At 43.5% G+C, this 12,683-nt stretch overlaps 1 long non-coding RNA gene across 1 annotated transcript; it reads right to left on the minus strand.

Annotated features, from left to right (window-relative positions):
* Positions 1-2,036: 2,036 nt before the first annotated feature.
* Positions 2,037-3,681, minus strand: LOC125961044 (uncharacterized). The gene is made up of 2 exons (XR_007471341.1): positions 3,444-3,681; positions 2,037-3,229 (listed from the first exon to the last, which is right to left on the minus strand). It is a non-coding gene; the product is annotated as an uncharacterized LOC125961044 (long non-coding RNA).
* Between the last annotated feature and the right edge of the window lie 9,002 nt (positions 3,682-12,683).

The following is a 12,683-nucleotide window of genomic DNA, read 5'->3' on the forward strand; positions in this document are numbered from 1 at the left end:
CAAATGAGGGGCTAATGAATAGATGGCATTAGCCAAGGTGAAAGGTGGTACGAGGCAACCAGGTGTCTTCAGAATTTAGGTAAATAAAGGTGTTAACCCAAGTCCCAAGGTACAGATGATATTCAAATAGAGGGCTATTAAGTATATCCACTTAATACAAGAAACAGGTAGACTTGAAATCCCTGTGTTCCTCACATCTCAACATCTTCAGAGGTAAAAGGCTGCATCTCTCCTAATCCTGGATGCCTGGAGAGTTGATTGCCCAGGGAGTTTCCCCGTCACCCAGAAGGGATTCCTTCTTTTGAGAACAGAATTCCTCATTCTTGCAGGATCTATTCCATGGGGTGCCAGCAGAGCTAATCCTTTCCCCACCAGCACAGGCATGGACCCTGACAGCCCAGGACATCAGAGCACCATGTCCCCCACCCTTATAACTGTTCCTATGATTAGTCGTGGTACCCAAGCCACGCCGGTCAGAGCTGTCTCTAAGATGTTAGCTCTCTTCTCTCCAAAACTACTAGTCCTTGACCATGGTGTGAATGGCCATATTTTCTGTTAACTTGGGGGGTGGGGGGAATGAAGCCAAACAGAAGAACACAGAACCCAGAGATGAAAAAGACAGACAAGGTAGATCTCCAAGGACACAGGCTCAACTCTGATCCAGCCAAATTACTTGACCAATCCTGTTGAGTTCCTACTTTCCTGTAGGGAGTTGCAACACGGGATTCGGTCACTTGCAACCAAAAGGATCTTGGCCAAATGCTGTCCTTTGTGAGTGGTCTGTCTCTCACTTCAGCTTCTTTTGCAATTCCACAAACTTCAGTGACCCCAATAGTTAATGCACCTGCTTTTTTTAATCCCCAGCTCGATTCACAGCAACAACCACCAAGAAACACAAGTATACTTCTTTCTTAAGCAAAGTAGGGGAGAGCTTCACTGTAAATAACAAAGGGTGTTGGCTTTCATGACAGTTATCAAATTTATGTTCTTGAAAAATTGAAAAGTAAACTACATCTTAGCAGAACAAGCACTAACTATGAGTTGAGGCTGATTTAGGCCGAGAACTTGTGCAAAATTGAATTTCAAGAGGCTGTGTTAGGAGGCCAGCATTTGCTCTCTGGTGATGGGGACACAGTTGAACCAGACGGTCCAAATTTGGGGGAACTGGCAGGATATTGATGGCAGAACTTGTCCCAGGTCTTGGAGCACATTATATTCCCAGAACTATGCTCCAAACAGCACGGTAAGCAGCCGCAGTGAAGCGAAGAGTGCGACATGAGGGAGCTGTCAGAGGTCATTCCAACTAAAGACGGAAGACCCTGTGTTATGGTTTGTCCTTCTGCAGCTGCCGTAGGAGGGACATCGCAGAGAAGGAAAGATACAGGGGAGGGAAAGTGAAAAGAATCAGAGTTTGGGCATCAGATGAAGAACACAGATCAGTGAGGTTTATCCTAAACCTTGCCCCAAACACACAGAGATTCCCCCAGAGCTGCTGGCTACTCAGCGCTCACCAGTCAAAGGTAGACAGAGAAGTGGATGCCTGCCAACCCAATGTTTGATTCAACAGCTAATTCAAAACCAGGAAACAGCTGGCCGAGGTTGCAGAAGCAAATAACACCTTATTGATCGAAGTGCTGGGCAAGAGACTGGAACCAGGCAAGAGCTTTACAATGAAACTCGTGTTAGTGACTAAATCACTTGTGCCGAACGGGACTTCTGACTGAGGCCATTAGAGGTCCACGCGAGGTTCGTTTCCACCCGTTGGAACTGATTTTCCCTTCTGAGAAAATTAAAGTGGGGAACCACAGAGAAGCAGACCAGAAGGTGTGAGGGAAGTGTATGAGTGTGTGACACGTGTTATGAACACGGCTGTGCATCAGGAGCTTGGACCTGGGAGTCAGGGTCTGAGGAAGGAGAACGCGAGGCTGAGGGGGGGAAAACACATGAGTTATTTTCAGTAGACATCTTTTGACTATGCACTTATTTTAGAAGAACTTTATATCCTTCGTGGGTGTGAAGAAATTGTGAGAGCAGCATTTAACTTTTTAAAAATTTTTTTATTGAAGTATAGTTGATTTACAATGTTGTGTTAATTTCTGCTGTACAGCAAAGTGACTCAGTTATACGTATATATACATTCTTTTTAATATTCTTTTCCATTACGGTTTATCCCAAAATATTGAATATACTTCCCTGTGCTATACAGTAGGACCTTGTTGTTTATTTTTAACTTTTCTGAATAAATCTTTCCTATTTCTATGAAAAAAAATCCCTTAACACACACACACATGCATGCATGCTTATACAAGCACATACACACACACACACATGCACGCATACACACCTTCTGTTTGCACCTGGGCTGCTTCTTCATTTGCTTCCAGCTTTCTTTTCTTCCGGTTACATAACCCCAGTGGCTTTCACCTCCTCTGGGCCCTGCTGTCCAACTGCGTCCTCAGTGTCGTGGCAGCCCCTCCACCTGCTGCTCCGAGCCTGTCCCTCCTGCATTCCCTGATGCCCTGGTCTAAACGTGGTGCCACGTCAGGGCCTGCTGGGTGCTCTGCAGCTGCGTGGGGACGAGTGTTCCTGCTTCCTTACCCCCAGGTTTACTGACAGTTGGCAGCTTGCGCTCAGATTCCAGCCACACCGTGGCCCCTCTAAAGCGTGGACAGCCACTGCAGTGACCAGGGGTTGGCATCCCTGACCTCACTCTCCACGCTAGAGACCCTAGATGGGGCAGAATCCTGCCCCTGAAATGAGAAAAGGTCCACATTTCCTGCTCTGGGTCTTTCTCTCCCTGAAAATGGTGCATCAGAACTGGTCTCTCCTCCACGCATCACCCTGAGTCCAAGTGTGCGCACCTCAGATGTTATTGAACACGCTTGTGCTTGGGAGGCAATGACATGCAGCCCACAGTCACTCCCACGGCCGCGACTCACCCCCCAGAAGAAACCTCCCGGGAGCCCCAGAGACCCCTCCGACTTTTCTCCTGGACGCGTGACGTCTTCACGCACAGCCTGCATCTGCGCTTGAACTTTTTGTGTCAGGTGACAGGTTCTGAGATCTAGCAAAAGCCCCAGAATTGATGAGAAGGACTTCTGCTGGCTGATGAGAGAGGTTGCAAAGGAGTTTTAAAGGAGTCCTTTTCATCCAAGTTACTTCTGCAAACACCTTTGAGAAACAAACCAATGCCTTTGAACGGAGCCAGCCACAATTCCTTCCAAATTGCCTGGAAAGCAATATGCACACAATTAAGTGGTAAACCCTATCCAAGAGGGTTTAGGTGTGGGGTCCTCAAGCAGACACAGCAACCTCTTAGGTGACTGTGACCATGGCCCGTTTGGGCGTGAAAATCTGTGCACGGCTCCCTCTGTGTGGCCCAGACACCAATCATAGAGGCCCCGGGCTGTCAACCTCGATGCCACCCAGCCGTAGCCTGGTACCTTTGCTCCACTGGTTGGGCCCAGGCTCCTCCACTCCACTTCATCTGGTCCTGATATGTCATGTCAGCCCCAGATGCAAGCTAAATAAAGACAGATTCCTGATGAAATAAAAAATGGTGTCAGCACTCACACAGAGCTTAAATTCAGGCTTTTCAGGAAATGTTAAAGATGAATGAGTTAAGGTATTCCCAGCAATCTTGGGCACTTCATCGATCATATGGAAAGCTTTTAAAATGAAGTCACACTTTTTCGGTTTCGGACGGAGCGCAGGGAGAGGACTGGGGTTGGCGGCTTAAACATAGCCTGAAGGGGTTAGTGCACCACAGCTAGCCGGGAGGGAGTCCGGGGAAAAGCCTGCACCTGCCGAAGAGGCAAGAGACTTTTTCTTCCCTCTTTGTTTCCTGGTGCGTGAGGAGAGGGGTTTAAGAACGCTGCTTAAAGGAACTCCAGAGACGGGCGCGAGCCGCGGCTAAAAGCGCGAACCCCAGAGACGGGCGCGAGCCGCGGCTGAAAGCGCGGACCCCAGGGACGGGCGAGAGCCGCGGCTGAAAGCGCGGACTCCAGAGACGGGCGCAAGCCGCGGCTGGAGGCGCGGACCCCAGAGACGGGCGCGAGCCGCGGTTGAAAGCGCGGACTCCAGAGACGGGCGCAAGCCGCGGCTGGAGGCGCGGACCCCAGAGGTGGGCGGGAGACGTTGGGGCTGCTGCTGCCGCCACCAAGGGGCCTGTGTGCGAGCGCAGGTCGCTCTCCACTCCCCTCTTCCGCGGAGCCTGTGCAGCCCGCCACTGCCGGGTTCCCGGGATCCGGGGACGACTTCCCCGGGAGAGCGCACGGCGGGCCTCGGGCTGGTGCAGGGTCACGCCGGACTTTGCCGCCGCAGGCCCGCCCCGCATTCCGTGCCCCTCCCTCCCCGCCGGCCTCAGCACGCCAGAACCCCCGAATCAGCGGCTCCTTTAACCCCGTCCTGTCTGAGCAAAAAACAGACGCCCTCCAGCGACCTACACGCAGAGGCAGGGCCAAATCCAAAGCTGAGCCCTGGGAGCTGTGAGAACAAAGAAGAGAAAGGGAAATCTCTCCCAGCAGCCTCAGAAGCAGCGGATTAAAGCTCCACAATCAACTTGATGTACCTGCATCTGTGGAATACATGAATAGACAACGAGTCATCCCAAATTAAGGAGGTGGACTTTGGGAGCAAGATCTGTGATTTTTCTCCCTATTCCTCTTTTTGTGAATGTGTATGTGTATGCTTCTGTGTGAGATCTTGTCTGTATAGTCTTGCTTCCACCATTTGTCCTAGGGTTCTATCCGTCCATGGTTTTTTCTTACAATTTTTTTCTTAATAATCAATTTTAATTTTAAGAACGTTATTATACTTTACCTTCGTCCTTTCTTTTTTTTTTTTTTTTTGTGGTACGCAGATCTCTCACTGTTGTGGCCTCTCCCGTTGCGGAGCACAGGCTCCGGACGCGCAGGCTCAGCGGCCATGGCTCACGGGCCCAGCCGCTCCGCGGCATGTGGGATCCTCCCGGACTGGGGCACGAACCCGTGTCCCCTGCATCGGCAGGCGGACTCTCAACCACTGCGCCACCAGGGAAGCCCTACCTTCGTCCTTTCTTTCTTTCTTTCTTTCTTTCCTTCCTTCCTTCCCTCCTTTAGACAACGAATCATCCCAAATTGAGGAGGTGGTCTCTGACAGCAAGATTTATGATTTTTCCCCCTTTACCTCTTTTTGTGAGGGTGTATGTGTACGCTTCTGTGTAAGACTTTGTCTGTATAGCTTTGCTTCCAACAGTTGTCCTAAGGTTCTATCCGTCCCTTTTTTTTTTTCCTTCTAATTAAGAATTTTTTAATTCAATAACTTTATTATACTTTATTTTTACTGTATCTTCTTTCTTTGTTTTTCCTTCTTTCCCTCCTTCCTTCCTTCCTCCCTCCCTCCCTCCTTTCGTTCCTTCTTGCCTTCTTTCCTTCTTTGCTTCTTTCTTTCTTTCTTCCTTCCTTCCTTCCTTCCCTCCTTCCTTCCCTCCTTTAGACAACGAATCATCCCAAATTGAAGAGGTGGTCTCTGACAGCAAGATTTATGATTTTTCCCCCTTTACCTCTTTTTGTGAGGGTGTATGTGTACGCTTCTGTGTAAGACTTTGTCTGTATAGCTTTGCTTCCAACATTTGTCCTAAGGTTCTATCCGTCCCTTTTTTTTTTTTTTCCTAATTAAGAATTTTTTAATTCAATAACTTTATTATACTTTATTTTATTTTTACTGTATCTTCTTTCTTTCTGTTTTTCCTTCTTTCCCTCCTTCCTTCCTTCCTCCCTCCCTCCCTCCCTCCTTTCGTTCCTTCTTGCCTTCTTTCCTTCTTTGCTTCTTTCTTTCTTTCTTCCTTCCTTCCTTCCTTCCTTCCTTCCCTCCTTTCCTTCTTTCTTTCCTCATACTTCTACTAATTCCCTCTACTTTTTCTCCCTTTTATTCTGAGCCGTGCGGATGAAAGGCTCTTGGTGCTCCAGCCAGGAGTCAGGGCTCTGCCTCTGAGGTAGGAGAGCCAACTTCAGGACACCGGTCCACAAGAGACCTCCCAGCTCCACATAATATCAAACGGCGAAAATCTCCCAGAGACCTCCATCTTAACACCAGCACCCAGCTTCACTCAACGACCAGCAAGCCACAGTGCTGGACAACCTGTGCCAAACAACTAGCAAGACAGGAACACAACCCCACCCATTAGCAGAGAGGCTGCCTAAAATCATAATAAGGCCACAGACACCCCAAAACACACCACCAGACGTGAACCTGCCCACTAGAGAGACAAGATCCAGCCTCATCCACCACAACACAGGCACTAGTCCCCTCCACCAGGAAGCCTACACAACCCACTGAACCAACCTTAGCCACTGGAGACAGACATCAAAAACAGGAGGAACTACGAACCTGCAGCCTGCAAAAAGGAGACCCCAAACACAGTAAGATAAGCAAAATGAGAAAACAGAAAAACACACAGCAGATAAAGGAGCAAGATAAAAATGCACCAGACCTAACAAATGAAGAGGAAATAGGCAGTCTACCTGAAAAAGAATTCAGAATAATGATAGTAAGGTTGATCCGAAATCTTGGAGATAGAATGGACAATAGAATGGACAAAATGCAAGAATCAGTTAACAAGGACCTAGAAGAACTAAAGATGAAACAAGCAACGATGAACAACACAATAAATGAAATTAAAAATACTCTAGATGGGATCAATAGCAGAATAACTGAGGCAGAAGAACGGATAAGTGACCTGGAAGATAAAATAGTGGAAATAACTACTGCAGAGCAGAATAAAGAAAAAAGAATGAAAAGAACTGAGGACAGTCTCAGAGACCTCTGGGACAACATTAAACGCACCAACATTCGAATTATAGGGGTTCCAGAAGAAGAAGAGAAAAAGAAAGGGACTGAGAAAATATTTGAAGAGATTATAGTTGAAAACTTCCCTAATATGGGAAAGGAAATAGTTAATCAAGTCCAGGAAGCACAGAGAGTCCCATACAGGATAAATACAAGGAGAAATACGCCAAGACACATATTAATCAAACTGTCAAAAATTAAATACAAAGAAAGCATATTAAAAGCAGCAAGGGAAAAACAACAAATAACACATAAGGGAATCCCCATAAGGTTAACAGCTGATCTCTCAGCAGAAACCCTACAAGCCAGAAGGGAGTGGCAGGACATACTGAAAGTGATGAAGGAGAAAAACCTGCAACCAAGACTACTCTACCCAGCAAGGATCTCATTCAGATTTGATGGAGAAATTAAAACCTTTACAGACAAGCAAAAGCTGAGAGAGTTCAGCACCACCAAACCAGCTTTACAACAAATGCTAAAGGATCTTCTCTAGGCAAGAAACACAAGAGAAGGAAAAGACCTATAATAACGAACCCAAAACAATATAGAAAATGGGAATAGGAACATACATATCGATAATTACCTTAAATGTAAATGGACTAAATGCTCCCACCAAAAGACACAGATTAGCTGAATGGATACAAAAACAAGACCCTTACATATGCTGTCTACAAGAGACCCACTTCAGACCTAGAGACACATACAGACTAAAAGTAAGGGGATGGAAAAAGATATTCCATGCAAATGGAAACCAAAAGAAAGCTGGAGTAGCAATTCTCATATCAGACAAAATAGACTTTAAAATAAGGACTATTAAAAGAGACAAAGAAGGACACTACATAATGATCAAGGGATCAATCCAAGAAGAAGATATAACAATTGTAAATATTTATGCACCCAACGTAGGAGCACCTCAATACATAAGGCAAATACTAACAGCCATAAAAGGGGAAATCGACAGTAACACATTCATAGTAGGGGACTTAAACACCCCACTTTCACCCAAGGACAGATCATCCAAAATGAAAATCAATAAGGAAACACAAGCTTTAAATGATACATTAAACAAGATGGACTTAATTGATATTTATAGGACACTCCATCCAAAAACAACAGAATACACATTTTTCTCAAGTGCTCATGGAACATTCTCCAGGATAGATCATACCTTGGGTCACAAATCAAGCCTTGGCAAATTTAAGAAAATTGAAATTGTATCAAGTATCTTTTCTGACCACAACGCCATGAGACTAGATATCAATTACAGGAAAAGATCTGTAAAAAATACAAACACATGGAGGCTAAACAATACACTACTTAATAATGAAGTGATCACTGAAGAAATCAAAGAGGAAATCAAAAAATACCTAGAAACAAATGACAATGGAGACACAACGACCCAAAACCTGTGGGATGCAGCAAAAGCAGTTCTAAGGGGGAAGTTTATAGCAATACAAGCCCACCTTAAGAAGCAGGAAACATCTCGAATAAACAACCTAACCTTGCACCTCAAGCAATTAGAGAAAGAAGAACAAAAAAACCCCAAAGCTAGCAGAAGGAAAGAAATCATAAAAAGCAGATCAGAAATAAATGAAAAAGAAATGAAGGAAACAATAGCAAAGATCAATAAAACTAAAAGCTGGTTCTTTGAGAAGATAAACAAAATAGATAAACCACTAGCCAGACTGATCAAGAAAAAAAGGGAGAAGACTCAAATCAATAGAATTAGAAATGAAAAAGGAGAGGTAACAACTGACACTGCAGAAATAAAAGAGATCATGAGAGATTACTACAAGCAACTCTATGCCAATAAAATGGACAATCTGGAAGAAATGGACAAATTCTTAGAAATGCACAACCTGCCAAGACTGAATCAGGAAGAAATAGAAAATATGAACAGACCAATCACAAGCACTGAAATTGAAACTGTGATTAAAAATCTTCCAACAAAGAAAAGCCCAGGACCAGATGGCTTCACAGGCGAATTCTATCAAACATTTAGAGAAGAGCTAACACCTATCCTTCTCAAACTCTTCCAAAATATAGCAGAGGGAGGAACACTCCCAAACTCATTCTACGAGGCCACCATCACCTTGATACCAAAACCAGGCAAGGATGTCACAAAGAAAGAAAACTACAGACCAATATCACTGATGAACACAGATGCAAAAATCCTCAACAAAATACTAGCAAACAGAATCCAACAGCACATTAAAAGGATCATACACCATGATCAAGTGGGGTTTATTCCAGGAATGCAAGGATTCTTCAATATACGCAAATCTATCAATGTGATAAACCATATTAACAAATTGAAGGAGAAAAACCATATGATCATCTCAATAGATGCAGAGAAAGCTTTTGACAAAATTCAACACCCATTTATGATAAAAACCCTGCAGAAAGTAGGCATAGAGGGAACTTTCCTCAACATAATAAAGGCCATATACGACAAACCCACAGCAAACATCATCCTCAATGGTGAAAAACTGAAAGCATTTCCACTAAGATCAGGAACAAGACAAGGGTGCCCACTCTCACCACTCTTATTCAACATAGTTTTGGAAGTTTTAGCCACAGCAATCAGAGAAGAGAAGGAAATAAAAGGAATCCAAATCGGAAAAGAAGAAGTAAAGCTGTCACTGTTTGCAGATGACATGATCCTATACATAGAGAATCCTAAAGATGCTACCAGAAAACTACTAGAGCTAATCAATGAATTTGGTAAAGTAGCAGGATACAAAATTAATGCACAGAAATCTCTGGCATTCCTATATACTAATGATGAAAAATCTGAAAGTGAAATCAAGAAAACACTCCCATTTACCACTGCAACAAAAAGAATAAAATATCTAGGAATAAACCTACCTAAGGAGACAAAAGACCTGTATGCAGAAAATTATAAGACACTGATGAAAGAAATTAAAGATGATACAAATAGATGGAGACATATACCATGTTCTTGGATTGGAAGAATCAACATTGTGAAAATGACTCTACTACCCAAAGCAATCTATAGATTCAATGCAATCCCTATCAAACTACCACTGGCATTTTTCACAGAACTAGAACAAAAAATTTCGCAATTTGTATGGAAACACAAAAGACCCCGAATAGCCAAAGCAATCTTGAGAACAAAAAAAGGAACTGGAGGAATCAGGCTCCCTGACTTCAGACTATACTACAAAGCTACAGTTATCAAGACGGTATGGTACTGGCACAAAAACAGAAAGATAGATCAATGGAACAGGATAGAAAGCCCAGAGATAAACCCATGCACATATGGACACCTTATCTTTGATAAAGGTGGCAGGAATGTACAGTGGAAAAAGGACAGCCTCTTCAATAAGTGGTGCTGGGAAAACTGGACAGGTACATGTAAAAGAATGAAATTAGAACACTCCCTAACACCATACACAAAAATAAGCTCAAAATGGATTAAAGACCTAAATATAAGGCCAGAAACTATCAAACTATTAGAGGAAAACATAGGCAGAACACTCTATGACACAAATCACAGCAAGATTCTTTCTGACCCACCCCCTAGAGTAATGGAAATAAAAACAAAAATAAACAAATGGGACCTAATGAAACTTCAAAGCTTTTGCACAGCAAAGGAAACCATAAACAAGACCAAAAGACAACCCTCAGAATGGGAGAAAATATTTGCAAATGAAGCAACCGACAAAGGATTAATCTCCAAAATTTACAAGCAGCTCATGCAGCTCGACAACAAAAAAGCAAACAACCCAATCCAAAAATGGGCAGAAGACCTAAATAGACATTTCTCCAAGGAAGATATACAGACTGCCAACAAACACATGAAAGAATGCTCAACATCATTAATCATTAGAGAAATGCAAATCAAAACTACAATGAGATATCATCTCACACCAGTCAGAATGGCCATCATCAAAAAATCTAGAAACAATAAATGCTGGAGAGGGTGTGGAGAAAAGGGGACCCTCTTGCACTGCTGGTGGGAATGTGAATTGGTTCAGCCACTATGGAGAACAGTATGGAGGTTCCTTAAAAAACTACAAATAGAACTACCATATGACCCAGCAATCCCACTACTGGGCATATACCCTGAGAAAACCGAAATTCAAAAAGAGTCATGTACCAAAATGTTCATCGCAGCTCTATTTACAATAGCCCGGAGATGGAAACAACGTAAGTGCCCATCATCGGATGAATGGATAAAGAAGATGTGGCACATATATACAATGGAATATTACTCAGCCATAAAAAGAAACGAAATTGAGCTATTTGTAATGAGGTGGATAGACCTAGAGTCTGTCATACACAGTGAAGTAAGTCAGAAAGAAAAAGACAAATACAGTATGCTAACACATATATATGGAATTTAAGAAAAAAAAATGTCATGAAGAACCTAGGGGTAAGGCAGGAATAAAGACGCAGACCTCCTAGAGAACGGACTTGAGGTTATGGGGAGGGGGAAGGGTGAGCTGTGACGGGGCGAGAGAGAGTCATGGACATATACACACTAACAAACGTAGTAAGGTAGATAGCTAGTGGGAAGCAGCCGCATGGCACAGGGATATTGGCTCGGTGCTTTGTGACAGCCTGGAGGGGTGGGATAGGGAGGGTGGGAGGGAGGGAGACGCAAGAGGGAGGAGATATGGGAACATATGTATATGTATAACTGATTCACTTTGTTATAAAGCAGAAACTAACACACCATTGTAAAGTAATTATACCCCAATAAAGATGTTAAAAAAAAAAAAAAAGAAGTCACAAATATCTTAAGATGAGAGAATAAAAACCGTACTAGTTCGAGACATTGTTTTTGAAACTTTAAAAGCTTATCACATTAGCCAAAAATACAGCCCTTCACTTGACAGCCTTCAACGGGTAGAATTGAGGGCATGGGCTGCTGCTTCTTACTTTTCTGTACTTTGAGAATTTTCTGGAAGAAGCCCGAGTTTTCTTTGTAAGCAGAAAAAAAAAAAAAACTGCAAATCTGTCATTAATTATAAAATACTAAGGAAGCTAAGACTCACACAACTTGGAAGAAAACTTCCAGCAGTACTTAGGTGATGATACACACCCAGGATGTGATTTCTAGGTTAACAGTTATTTTATTTGCTTACAAATGGGTAAAGTCTAGGGAAAGAACATTTCTCTCTACATATTGCACTTGCCATGGAGATGCAATAGCGATCTCTCTAGAAAGCATGTTTCTCATGTCGTTTTAGTGTGTAATTGTTCCATATTTAAAATGTTGACTGCAATCGCTGAGGGTAGTGTTTAAAATGCATTCAACTGACACCTCGTCCTTGTGAAAACCAGGTATTTGTCTCTGTCCTCTGAGGAAGCTCATGATGAGGAAAACCCGAGGCGTAATGAAGAAGGATGACATCCCAAAATGAATCCAGCTTCATCCCATCAATTAAATAGACTGGATACTAGATATCTTGTTTGATACAGAAATAAAAGAGAATATGTAACTCGAAACGCATGCTGTCCTGTACACAACTGTGCCTTGCAGTGACATGCTTTCATCGGAAAAGGCGATGGAGTATTTCAGCAGTTAAAAGCATGTCTTTTCTCAGCCCTGGAGGTCTGTGGCTGGTAGAATGCTGCTGAGACAAGATTGCCGCCCTCCTGGCTGACGGGCCTCAGAGAGCTTTGATCGGTCGGCACAGGTGAAATATTATTTCAGATCCCCAATGACATTCTGGTGACATCGTCTGATGCAGTGGTCTTAGAAATCCTCATAATATTCATGGGGTAAGTCAACAGACCCCATGAAGACATCTAGTCTGGAGAGTTCATCATGACAACCTCAATATGCTCCAGTGGGGTTCACTATCATTCCCACAGAATAGTAA

This window comes from Orcinus orca, chromosome 14 (assembly GCF_937001465.1).
Source record: "Orcinus orca chromosome 14, mOrcOrc1.1, whole genome shotgun sequence".
Lineage (NCBI taxonomy): Eukaryota > Metazoa > Chordata > Mammalia > Artiodactyla > Delphinidae > Orcinus > Orcinus orca.